General features: G+C 45.8%; 1 protein-coding gene across 2 annotated transcripts in view; it reads left to right on the forward strand.

The window, feature by feature from the left end:
* The window catches only part of CACUL1 (CDK2 associated cullin domain 1), a 79,499-nt gene that overhangs the window by 17,866 nt on the left and 49,001 nt on the right, over positions 1 to 12,632 (forward strand). The gene's annotated exons all lie outside the window — the stretch shown is intronic.

Genomic DNA, 12,632 nt, shown 5'->3' on the forward strand with positions numbered 1-12,632 from the left:
TTTTTTTTTTTTTTTTTTTTTTCCCTTTGCTTTTCCTCATGTATCTTTGTATGCCTCTCAGCACATGGTTTCTGATTTCTTATATTTGTTCTTAATTTTTTGTATATCAAATCCTTTAGTTACCTTATTGTAACCTACTTGATGTCACCGATACTTTATGATCCCAGAGTATTTTGACCATTCAGACTTGTCCACTCCACAGAAAAGGGGGATCCCTCTATTTTATGAGTGCATAACCAGACAAGGGTGTGATCATTCTAGTTGGCAAAATCCCCTCTGCTAAGGGCTGGCAAAGTCTGAGTGAGATGGGGAGGGCTGAAACACCACAGACCAAGGAGTTGGCCCTTGGAGCACCTTGCTCAGTTCTCACCCAAAGATGTAGAAACACACTGGGATTATGTCCTGAGGGTGCACCCAGGCCATATCTGGGGCAGGGCCCATCACAGGGTATTGAAATCTTGCCTTTATAGAAACCAGTTCAATTTTGTCTCATTCAGTTTTGCTTGCTATGATTTGAATTTCTCCAAGTTCTTTAAACAAGCTGAACCAGCTTTCCTGTTAGTGAGCAGCAAGTAGTGCAGAGGTGCATAGCTCTGACTTGAGGGCTGTTTGTGGGATATGCTTTCCAATAGAGGGCTGCCACTCATGGGATCTGCTCTGAGCTGGATATAAGCTCATGGCATACTTGCTAAAGGGAAACTGAGCAGTGTGTGTTGGCACACATACAAATTTCAGGACTTATTTTGATTTTTTTTTTTAATACTTTTCATTTAATAAACAGGGTGGGCCACTAGGGTTTTCATGACGGGTCACGTGAGGCCCTCGAGGTCTTGTTGTACACCCCTGGTTTGGAGCTTATTCACTGTAAAAGTGCGTTTCAAAGACCAATTGGAAGAAATGGAAAGTAGTTGCTGCTTATAAAGAGGGAAGGATAAGATGCCAAGGTAAAGAAGGGGAGCCACGGTCCAAATAAAAGCCTGAAATTTTCTGCTAGTTGCTTCTGGAGGTATTGGCATGGTTATGATGGCAGAAGCAACAGTTGGGGATATCTGTAGTTCCTCCATGGCAGGTAAACACTGTTCTGGACTGATGTGATGGGACCCACCACAAAGCAGGAGAATTGCAGCTTTGTGCCAAAAAGGGTAACAAGATAAAATGGCAGGCAAGCAAAATATTTAGGAGTGCACCAATAAAGATTTTTTTTTTGGCTGATACCAATGGCCAATAATTAACCAACTATATTGGCTGTTGCTGATCCATTAGCTGATATACAGCTTGGCAGTTTGGAGAGCAGCGTCTGGCTGGTAAGTCTGTGGTGGGGGAGAGGAGGGGGCAGATCAAGGCCCCCACAATGAGGGAAGGAGTGTCTCTGGGGCAGGTGCTTCCCAGCTGGAGTGGGGTACAGAATGGAGCTGGGGGGGGGTCCCTGCTGTTGTGTGCACCCCTGGGGGAGGCATGGGGGGCATGTGCCTTCTGGATTGGTGCATGGGGCAAAGGTGGGCTGCCCGCTGTGGCCTTGGGGCCAGGGGCTACACTGGTCTCTTCTTGGTGTTGTGGCTGGTCTGGGGCTGCGCTCTGGGAGGAATGGCTACAGTGAATTTTGGGGTGGCCATAACCCATCCCGTAGCCTGCTCCCCCCCAGTCGCTGCTGCTTGACTGCCATCCCAGCCCACCCAGCCCCCATGCTGGGAAGAAGCCAGCGTAGTCCCTGGCTCTGAGCCTGCAGTGGGCAGTCAGCCTTCCTCCCATGCACAAATCTGCTTCCCTCAGAGGTGTGTAGCTGTGTGGCATGGAGCTGCTTCCCCCCCCTGTGCCCCTCCGAATTGCTGCCCCCGCTCCCCGCCTTGCCTGGCTGGGCAGTGCCTGCTTCTGCCTCAGCACCACTCCCTCCCTCATTGTGGGGGCCTCAATCTGTTTTCCCCCTTCCCCCCCGCAACCTACCGGCTGGATAATGCTTTCTGGCTGGGTGCATGTTGTGGCTGCATGCATGCACATGACATTTATCCGTGACATTGTTGGCTACATACACCAGGCAAAAAAAGCCGTTTGCCGATAGTGTCAATTTTCCTTTTATCAGTGCAGATCCGATACGCACTGATATATCGGTGCACCTTTAAAATGTTGTCCCAGACAAAAAAAATAAATTGTCAAATATCTAAACAACACTTGAACAGTTTGGGTGTCTCTAGTCTCCTCTTTTCTAGTAGTTCCTTGTATTATGAAAATCTATCCTCGTCTCTGAACCCATTGCAATTCACTTTTGACTTGAGACCATTGCTGTTGAAAATATTTGTTAGCTTGGTCTCTTAAGGCGTCCCTCTTTCTGTTTACTTTAGTTGAACAGTTTTTAACGGTAACAGTCAGATTGGTAAAGGGTTTTTCGTCTTGTACTCTTGGTAACAAAACTAACGTCTCTCCAGTACAGTTGGCAATTAACTTGATATTCATTACTCGCACTGTAGGTGGCAATAGAGTGTAGATATGTGGTTATTTTGAAAGCAGCATAGTCCAGTGCTTTATTGCAGTAGCCTTATGGACTACACAGTAGCATTCTTTTTAGAATAAATAGTGCTGTAGTGGATGAGGTTTTTTTTTTTTTTTTAATTTGTAATTAGTTTTTCCTTTGCAAATTAACTATTTGAAAGCTTTTTTGCATTCCCCATGTACTTTGTAGCTTTACACATTATGAGACATGCATTGCTTTTGTACTTGTTGCTTTTTGCATTTTAGAAATGGATTGCTGAGTCCTGCTTAAATATTCTGTACTGGAGTGACCACAGTCTTCATGGGTGGACATAAAATGGAAGTGCAAGACTAAGCAGCAAGGTTGAAGGAGGCTGAGCTTTAATTGTTGCATTTGTTTATTGTTGTAATTGTTGTATTTGCAGCTTTAATTGTTGTATTTCCTTTGTTCAACCTGGAAATGAAAATGTTGCTGGCTGTCAGAGTGGAAACATTGTACGCACTCATTTTGATCTTGAACTTTACTGTTCTAGATCCGTTTAACAGCACCATATGAAAAGCAATTGAACTGTTGAATCACTTAATTAAGACTGTGCGAGGATCTGTGGAGACTGTTTACAATTTATAAATGAGGTTGTTTTATGCAAACAGAATGATTTTTAAAAACCAGCACAAAGTAGCTTGACTAGATAAAAACCATGTGAAAAGGGCAGTATTTGTATCTTTCCAGTTCTTTAGAGTTTGTGGCAGAATGTCAAATCTTTTCTAGCACAATATTACAGTGTTCAGATTTTAGCAGCTTTATTTTCATCCCTATCTTCCACTTCAGAGCAACTTTCCATCTTTTGCTATAAAGACTCTTGTCAGTTTGTGATGACTAGAATTTTGTCATTAAAGCTGCTTACAGACATTTAAAAAAACAAAACACACCTGGCCCTTTACTTTAAATCCCATGCACACCCACAATTAGCCCTGCATGTGCCCTGAAGAGGTGTCACTTTAGTTGGATCCAGCTTGCCCAATGCCCATATAGATCGGGTGCTTTAGTGTGGCTCTTTGGGTGCTTTTATCTAATAGCTGATTGAATTGGTTGTTAGATAAAAGTGCCAAAAATCCCTTGCTGAAGTGCCTGATCTATGCAGATGCTGCAGAGACGGGTTGAACTCATGTGCTGCTTCCAGGAAAGCATGTTTTTAATGTCTGTAAGCAGCCTAGGAGTTTTAGGTAAGCCTGTGCTTAGACATTTCCATTTCTTGTGTAGTCTTCACTCCCTAGACATGTTCTTTGTGTCATTATCAGGATGCTGGGGGGAAGGGGAGTGGAGGGCATGGAGGCAGACTTAGGGGCTCTTCCCCTCCAGGGAGTTTAACCCAGTGTGTCTGGCAGCCAAGGGCCTGGCATGCTGACTGGCAAGACATGACTGCAAATGTACCAGCTTGCCTTAAAGTGCCTGAGTTTATGGGTTGCAAGGTTCTCAGGAGGGGGTTCCCTTTCAACCTGTATGCTCAGCAGCCCATTGTTGCGCCTGGGACATCAGGTGGCATGAGTCGTACCATCAATTTATGGCACTGGACAAACCAGCCACAAAGATGTTCTATTATATACATAATATCTTTGTGGTTTGCTTGCCATTTTATGGTGCCATAAATTGGTTGAAAGTGACAGGTAGCAACATATTACACATTTACGTGTCAGTTGTGCCTTAAATGTGACATCAGACATGGACTTCACTCTAGTCTTGGTGAAGAACATAACTTCTGTGGTTTTTAAATGCCACAGTGTGCTTGCTATTGTACAGAAAGCAGAGACCGCCATCAGTTTAGTGCTGTTTCTGCTCTGAGGACTTCTGAGAAGTCTTAAGAAAATATAATATTGGCCGTACTTGCCTGACTTACGTAGATCATCAGAAAAAAGGCTCAAATTAGATTTGTGCCATTATTTGCACTTTGATGAAATCTGAGAAGATATATGGAAACTAGTTATAAATGGGGGTAGGAGGTAGAGGGGGAGGTTCAAGGCTATGAAATTATGTTTACACTGTTCTCTGTGATATCTCTAAAACAGAGCTTATGACGACAGGCTGAGAGCCATGGGGCTCTTTAGCCTGAAAAAGCGCAGGCTCAGGGACGATCTGATGGCTACCTATAAGTTTATCTGGGGTGACCACCAATATCTGGGGGAACGTTTGTTCACCAGAGTGCCCCGGGGTATGACGAGGTCAAACGGTTATAAACTCCTGCAAGACCATTTCAGGCTGGACATGAGGAAGAATTTCTTTACTGTCCAAGCCCCCAAGGTCTGTAACAGCCTGCCATTGGAGGTGGTTCAAGCACCTACATTGAACACCTTCAAGAACAAATTGGATACTTATCTTGCTGGGATCCTATGACCCCAGCTGACTTCCCGCCCTTTGGGCAGGGGGCTGGACTCGGTGATCTCTCGAGGTCCCTTCCAGCCCTAATGTCTATGAAATCTAATAAAGGGTTTTATCAAAACTCTGTCCTTATGTCTAAGTGGATTTATCAGGAGGCTTAATAATCATAAAAGAATATAGGTAATCAAAGAGCAAAATATTAAAGCAGCTTCTGTATTTGAGGAATGTCCACAACTGCCACTGTTCTGTAGCAGTAGAAATGAGACTGCAGAGGTTGAATGTCTTGAGATGAACCCTGAAAAATTGCCTGCTGTACATGGTTGGATTTATACAACAAGTACTGAGCAAAGGGATCCAATCCAGCTACAAATCTGGAGCAATCAAGTGGCTGCATAACTACTGGATCTAATTCCTGTTGTGCATCCCCAGCTGTCTGGTGCAGATAACATCAGAGAGAGAACTGTTGTGACAGTCAAGAAACTGGTGGTAACTGCTGATGTCTGCCAGAATTGTCATTGTCATTGTCATTGACGTAATGATGTGAGGGGGGAAAATGTCTTTTGTTTCCAGAAACTCCTATATTATTAAAGATCCCCCTTGCTTCCATGTCTCAAACCCTACATCAGAGGCACAAATGGCAACAAAGAAAATTGGACTATTGCTTTAGCAGAAGTGGCATGATTAACAAATGCTTATTTTGTAGATTAAAAAGTCATTGGAGATGCCTCATGACCAGGGATCCTGGTTTTCTCTGTAGCACATTCTCTAATTAAAACCCCCGGAATCTGCATTTTTCCAAAATTAAAGTGACATGTCAATGTGTGTCTGTGTGTGTGTCCAGTTGAACAGAATGTCTTATTGATATAGTTACCATTTTAAAGTAGTTTGGCGCTTACCAGTGGCTCAATCACTATAATATAGTAAGTTATAAATACCTATAAATGTTGGCATCTGATTTTGGGGTTTTTATCATGGAAAATCAAAGCTCTGTCTACCCCTTTCACTCACCAGGATGCAGGTTCACCTGTGGCTGTGTTCCCCACCCCCCCTTTGTGGCGCTCAGCAGCCCTGATATGCTAGTGTCCTGCCCATGCCATTGCCCCTCAGTCCCAAGCCACAGCCCCCAGCCCTGCTGATGCCCCTCACTCCCAACCTTCAGTCCCCTGGCCACTACCTATCAGTTCCCACCTGTAGCTTCCTGCCCCCTGCAGCCAGGGCTACAGGGCCAGGGACCTGGGTCCGCAGGCCCCTACCCCCCCCCCAGCAGCTCTTGAGGCCCGCTTGCTGCCACTGGGAGGCAGCGGCTGCTGTAGTGGAGAGGATTGCAGAGCCTGGCTCCCCCTCCCCCATGGGTGGCATGGCTGGAGCAGAGTCCGTGGTGGGGTGGGGGGATGTAGGCTGATGGCTTGTTTCATAGTAGCTGAAACTATGAAACAGGCTATCAGCCCACATCACAGGCTCGGGGCTGTCTGCCGTGCTGCCCTTTCCCTGGGGGCCTCTGTGGCCCATTGGACAGGACTCAGTGCGGGAGGACAGAGTGGAGCGGGGCAGGGAGGCTGGGTGTTGCCGCCAGTAGTCCAGTGCTGACACCGGGAGGTGCCTCTTGCCCACCCAGCAGCAGCTGGGGCACAACTCCTTGTTGCCACCTCCACTGCTGCCAAGTGGGCAAGGGGCACCTTGCCATGATGTCGCGGGGCTCCTGGTGGCAGTACCGAGCCTCCTTGCCCTGCCATGCTGGGTCCTGCATTCTGGGCTGTGGAGGCATCTGGGGAGCAGGCAGCAGGGTGAGGAGCCCCAAGACCGCAGCTGCCCCTCCCCATGGGCTCTGCTCCAGCCGTGCCGCTTGTGGGGAAGCCGGGCTCTGCACTGTGCTTGGGCTGCAGCAGCTGTTGCCTGACCTGGGCAATAGCCAGGGCTCAGGTGCTGCTGGGAGTGGGGGTGCAGGGGGCTGTGGATCTGGGTCCCTGCTCTGCATCTGCCCCCACCCCATGTACAAATCTGGGGGACATGTGCCCCCCTCCCCAGGAGTACATGCAGCGCTGGGGAGCTCTGGAACTCTGCCAGCCTGCAAAGAGAAACCCTCTGTTTCCTTTCTTCTTTAAAGGAGAAAATCTGCGTTTTTCTCCTTGAAATGAGAAAATTGCCTTTTCCTGTGTTTTTTCACGGTGAAAGGAAAACTTGGATCCCTGCTCATGAGCTGTGTATAGTTGTGCTTAACATGAAAGTTTTGAAGTAAAGGGGGAAAGGCTAGTGAAAAGGAGAAATGGAAGAATTGCTTGCTGTTTTTAAACGATTTGGCATGAGGACCGGTACAGGAGTGCATCGTGTAGCTGAGTGAGGACTTGGGAGCATGATGGGAATGGCATCGTCACTCTGAGTTGTAGATGGGTTTTAAATGATTTATGAGGAGTTATGATTTGGAGATCATATCAGTTGTGTGAGACAAAGTAAATCTAGGCTTTCAGAAAATTAAAACTGGCAGGAATGCTTGTAAACTGCTTAAATGCAACTCTTTAATGAATCTCAGGTCAGTGTATGAGTTATCATAACAATGTGCCTTATTTTCCACTGATGATGGGTGGAAGGAATACTGTGACATGCCATACTGTCCCTTTGGTGGAGAGGTCGAGAGCTGAGGTCCATTCAGTATAGCCTGTGGGTGTTTGACTCCACGTAAAATGTTTGTCTTGCTGCATAATGTCTAGGTGTACTTTCCAATGAACCTCTCAGTTTTTTTGCATTTCCTCTGATCCCTAGTTTCCTGTGCTCAAGCCTTGGAGCCCCTGCTAAGGCACCTGAATGCATTAATGTTTAAAGGGTTGGCCTACAAGGAAAAAAAATCAATGAGACCTCTGAATTTTTTTCCATAAAGAGTTAACAAAGTGGATAAGTCTTGCTTTTGTACAATTCAGCAGCTCTCAGCATAGTGAGTATAGAGGGGCACTTTTCAAAGCCTGTGGCTGTAATGGGAAGGGAGTAGAACAGAGCATGTCAGGGTGGAGGTAGAAAATTGTGTGAAACATTTTACAGGCATTAGTGATTCTGGCTGGCGTGTGTTGCTTATGAAGGTACCAGGAGCCCAAAGAAGGCAATTGTTAAGGTTGACGACGTTTGTATGTAGCTGGACTCCACTGGGATTGTCTTGGGGGCTCATCCTAGAGCTCTGTGTCAGTACACCTTCACCATTGAGCCTCAGGTGGGGAGGCTGTTCCAGGTTTTCTCTTGGCTTCCTTTGTCGTTCAGCAGGACTGTTGTTTCTTCCCTCTGTCTGAATTTTGCTTCTTGACTTTGCTGTACTCCACCTCTCTCTCTCTATCTCCCACCCCGCCCCCCTTTGCCATGTTCTGCAGACAGGGGCATTGTAGGTTTGCAATTGGATTCTTTGCGGTAATATAGCAGCATCCACCCATGCATTTTATGCAATCCTCTTAGCAATTTTCCATTTACTTCATCCAGGCTGTAGTTTAACTTGACCGTCAAGAACTTGGGAATTATTGCAGAACTCAAAATTCAGTGTGGTTGCACAGGAGACTGTGATGATGATACCAAGTAAGTTTTAGTGGTAGAATTTTGGTGGTTTTAATTCGTATGTACCCAAGCAATGGTATCTTCTGCTTTTCTTTTCAGTGTTACTGCTGTTACAGTTCTTTAGTTAAAGGAAAATGGCAGCTTAAAGACTTTCATAATCGCTTCATCTAGTTGTAAAAAGGTAATTGTCACACTTCGCTACTTTTTCCACAGTCTAAGTGGCAGAATGGATTTTTGTTATCTTTTCAATAATTGCTTCTCGACTAAGACCAAGAATGGGAAATTTTGGCTTGAATCATATCTTTATTTTTTATGATAAAGGTGTTCTAAAAAGAAGTGCCAATCTGTTTCAGTCACTCTAGGTTAATCTTAATGATGTCTAATTAACCAGACATTCTCAAGGCTGGTAGGTACTGGATCCATTGTTGCTGCCTGACTTTGTAAGCTAATACAGTCATTTATGCAAGTACGCTTACTGAAGTCACTGGGGCTATTTATGTGACTATAGATGTACGGTAGTGGAAAGAGTCTTTGAAGCCAGATTGATTGAAGTCTGACAGTTACGAGCAACTCTTCTACTGAACATATTGTCTAACGTGTAGAAAGAAGCTTGGTGGAATATATAAATTTACATTTGGACATCTAAGGAATTGTGAACAACAAGGGGAGGAAATAGTTTTAAAATTTACAGTAATGCTGTTCTCGTAAGTTTGGAGCTGCTTGTGTTAATTGGTAACCAGGGGGAAAATCCTTTTGAGGAAAAGTGCAGCTTATTTTAACTGCAAGGATCTTTCTTCGGAAGGAAATGGCATTTGATATTCAGTCCTTCCTACTGTTAGATGCTTTGGCCACTGTAAATATGCAGAAAGGTAGCATGGACATGTTAATCTACTCAGTTAATTATTTAACAGTGGGAATTGGTATATTTGGCTGATAGTGTAGCCTTTTAACAAGTATTTATTTAGACATTTGCATCTTAAAGCACATGTATAGTTCTGCTGAAATCACTGAGTCATCTCTTTGGATTGGAAACCAACCCATAATGTTCTGTTTGGTTATAAGGAGTTAATGGTTACCGAATTTATATATTTTTGGTTTACTGAGTTTTGTGAAGTTAGGGTATCCTAGGGACTCTAGAGAGCCAAGTAGCATTTAGAGATGGACAAGTCATTAATCAGTAGAGTTTTGTGACAAGTGTTTCGTTAGACGAGAATAAGGTTATGCTCATTTTGGAGGGAAAATACTAAAACCTTCTATGCAGGAAACTAATGGCAGATTAGATTACAATATATTGAATGAGAGTGTTCAGATGTAAAGGAATAGTATATTACAAATAGCTTGCAGAACTTTTTTAATAGAAAATCTTTTGTGAAATTGCTTACTCAAGTGAGAAGGACAGATGCCTAACGTAAGATAGATGTTGAACAAATAAAGAGACTCGTCAAAGCGTCTTGTTTTAGAACATTCCTCAGTTGTTATACACCAACTCTTAAATCGGAAATCACTTGTTCAGGTAGCACAAGTGGACTTATCCTTTGAAGACTATTTGGGGTGGGGAAATGGAGGGTGCATGTTTTAGAGCAGTGGAGGCCAACCTTTTGGGCAGGTTTGTCACAAACTACTGTATTTACTTGAATCCAAGATGATCCCCCAATAATTAGATTTTATACATCGACAATTATAACAAATTTATAAGTTTCCATCTAAAGAATCTAATTACTGGGGGACATCTTCAATTTGTCCCCCCAACTGCTGTTGTGGGGAAAGCAGCAGTGGATGTGAGAGGCCCAGACCCCTTACTCCAATTGCTCCCCTGCTGCCTGTTCCCTGCCATGTGCCTGCCTTCCCCTCCGTGCCTGTGTCTATTAGAAGTATGCTAATATATCGGTCCATATTAGATTGGCACCGATAAAAGGAAAATTGACATTATTGGCAATTGGCATTTTTTGGGTTGGTGTAGCCAGTAACGTTTCTGATAAATGTTGCACGTATGCGGCCAGGAATGGGGAGGGAGTGGGACAGGGGTAGGCACTGCCCAGCCGGGGCAGGACATGGGGTGGAGCCGCAGGTGGCTCATCTGTGGGGAGCTGGGGGTGGGGAGGGCAGGAGGCTCCCTGCTGCTGCATGCACCCTGATATGTGTGCAGGGCAAGGGCTGGCTGCCCACTGGGGGCTGCGCTGGCCTCTTCCTGCCCAGGGGTTTGGGCTGGGGCTTCTTTGGGGGTGGGCGGTTGGTGGCGGTGGTGCTGGGAGAGAACAGCCCCCCTTCCCAGTGCTGTCACTACCTGCTCTGCCTTGGCCCAGCCCCTGCTGCGGGGGGGTTGAGTACATCCCCTGGCCTTGAGCCTGCAGTGGGCTGTCTGCCCACACCCCAAACACACATCCGGCAGGGTGGGGGCAAATGCCCTCCATATCTTTCCCAGGGGTGTGTGTAGCAGGGAGCACCCCCACACCTCCACACCCCCTGTGACGAGCTGCCTGCAGTTTTGTCTTGCGCCCCACCCCAGGCTGGGCACCACCTGCCTCAGCCCCACTCCCTCCCTTCCTCACCATGGGGGCCTCAATCTGCCCCACCTCCAACCCCTTCCCTCCCCCATGCCTCTTCCCCCCTCCTCCCCCAACTTAGTAGCTAGATGGTGCTCTCCAAGCTGCTGGGCTGCATTTTGGCTATCGGATAGGTATGAGCTGATATGGCTGGTTAATAATCAGTCATCAGTATCGGCCAAAAAAAATCTTTATTGATGCACCCCGATGACTCTGCCTGTCAGCTCCCCACCCCATCCCTTCCTCCAATCCAGCTGCCCCTCCCTGCTTATCTTCTGCTCCAGGTCCCTTCAACCCTAGTCTGGCCCGTTGGGAGCTGCCGCCATGGCTCCCTGGCTTGGTTGGGTGGGGTTGCTGCTGCCAAGTGCCCCTATCTGGAGCAGAGCTACAGCAGAAAGTAAGGGCAGGGAGTGGGGGAGCAGGTTGTATGCCCCAGCCCTCTCCCCATGGCCTTTCCCTGTGCTTTCCCTGCTGTGTGCCCGCTTCCCCACTAAACCAACCACTCCAGCCCAGGACATGTGGCTGTTCAGCTCCAGGTTCAGCCCTAAGCCTGGAGCCAAAGCCAGGGCCTGAGCTTGTACTTGAATCCAAGGTGAGACCTTTTTTCCCCCCCAGGCTACGTGGAAAAACTTTGCCTTGGATTCAAATAAATACAGTAAGCCCCATGCCACTCTGATTCCCTTCTCTTATTTGATCAACTGTTCTGTTTTCTGCTCTTTGCCTGGTCTCCCTTGTGCTGTCGGCTCTTTGTCTGAGCTGGCATGTGCTACACACGTGGGCTGATTGTGCCACTTGTGGCATGTGTGCTGCAGGTTGGCCCCTCCTGATTTAGAGGGTGCAGAGGTACCTTTTGCTTAGGAGAGGAGACTTAGTGGCATATCATTTGTAGCAAATGCATTTTTTTGAGTATAATGTGTATGAGAGAGGACTCCTCAAAGCTCAACTTAACGTGCCTTTGTGCATTGTGTACATTTGATACTAAAAGTAACTTGGCCAGTCTTGAGAACTAAATCCAGAACTTTCCTCCTAAATTTGTTACTTGTTCATTTTTGATCATGTATCTCTTCTTACTGATTACAATGTATTGAAAACCCCTTTTATTCCATTATGGCGTTAGAGTTACCTTTTAACCCTCCTTCTGTTACATGCCATTAGAAGCCTGCTGTGAAAACCAGTGCTTTCTTTGTACTCACTAAGTATATTAGGAGAGAAAATTAGGACAGTATAAAAAGCAAGCATTTTTTTTCAGTAAGTAAATGCATATACAATATTAGTTGTGGAGTTAGTACCTTTCTTTTACAAATATCCTTCAGCAGTGAAAAAAATCACCTTTTATAGGAGATAAAACCTCTGACTTGTGGAGATGAGGCTGAAATGCAGCTAAATAATTGTCCATCTCACCATGGGCATTTATGACAGGGTAGTATACATCAGATAGTGCTGCATCCTATTTGGGCAATCAACTTTTACTCTCTTTATGTTTCATTCTGTGCGTTTCCCTGACTAAAAGCCTAAAGAGCTGCCTGGGTTTAGCACTGTTGTAAAAGAGGGCAGGTTCCCACTTCTTCACACAGCAAACTGCAATATTTGTGCCTCTTAGGCCAGGCAAAACTACACTCCTTAAAGCACCACAGGAAGTTTATGAGAAAGGCATGGCCCAACATCTACGACCAAGTCTGTTTTCTTGTTTCCTTCCTTCTGCAAGATCTAAAAATAGCAAAGTG

This window comes from Crocodylus porosus, unplaced genomic scaffold (assembly GCF_001723895.1).
Source record: "Crocodylus porosus isolate Cpor-Errol unplaced genomic scaffold, CroPor_comp1, whole genome shotgun sequence".
Lineage (NCBI taxonomy): Eukaryota > Metazoa > Chordata > Crocodylia > Crocodylidae > Crocodylus > Crocodylus porosus.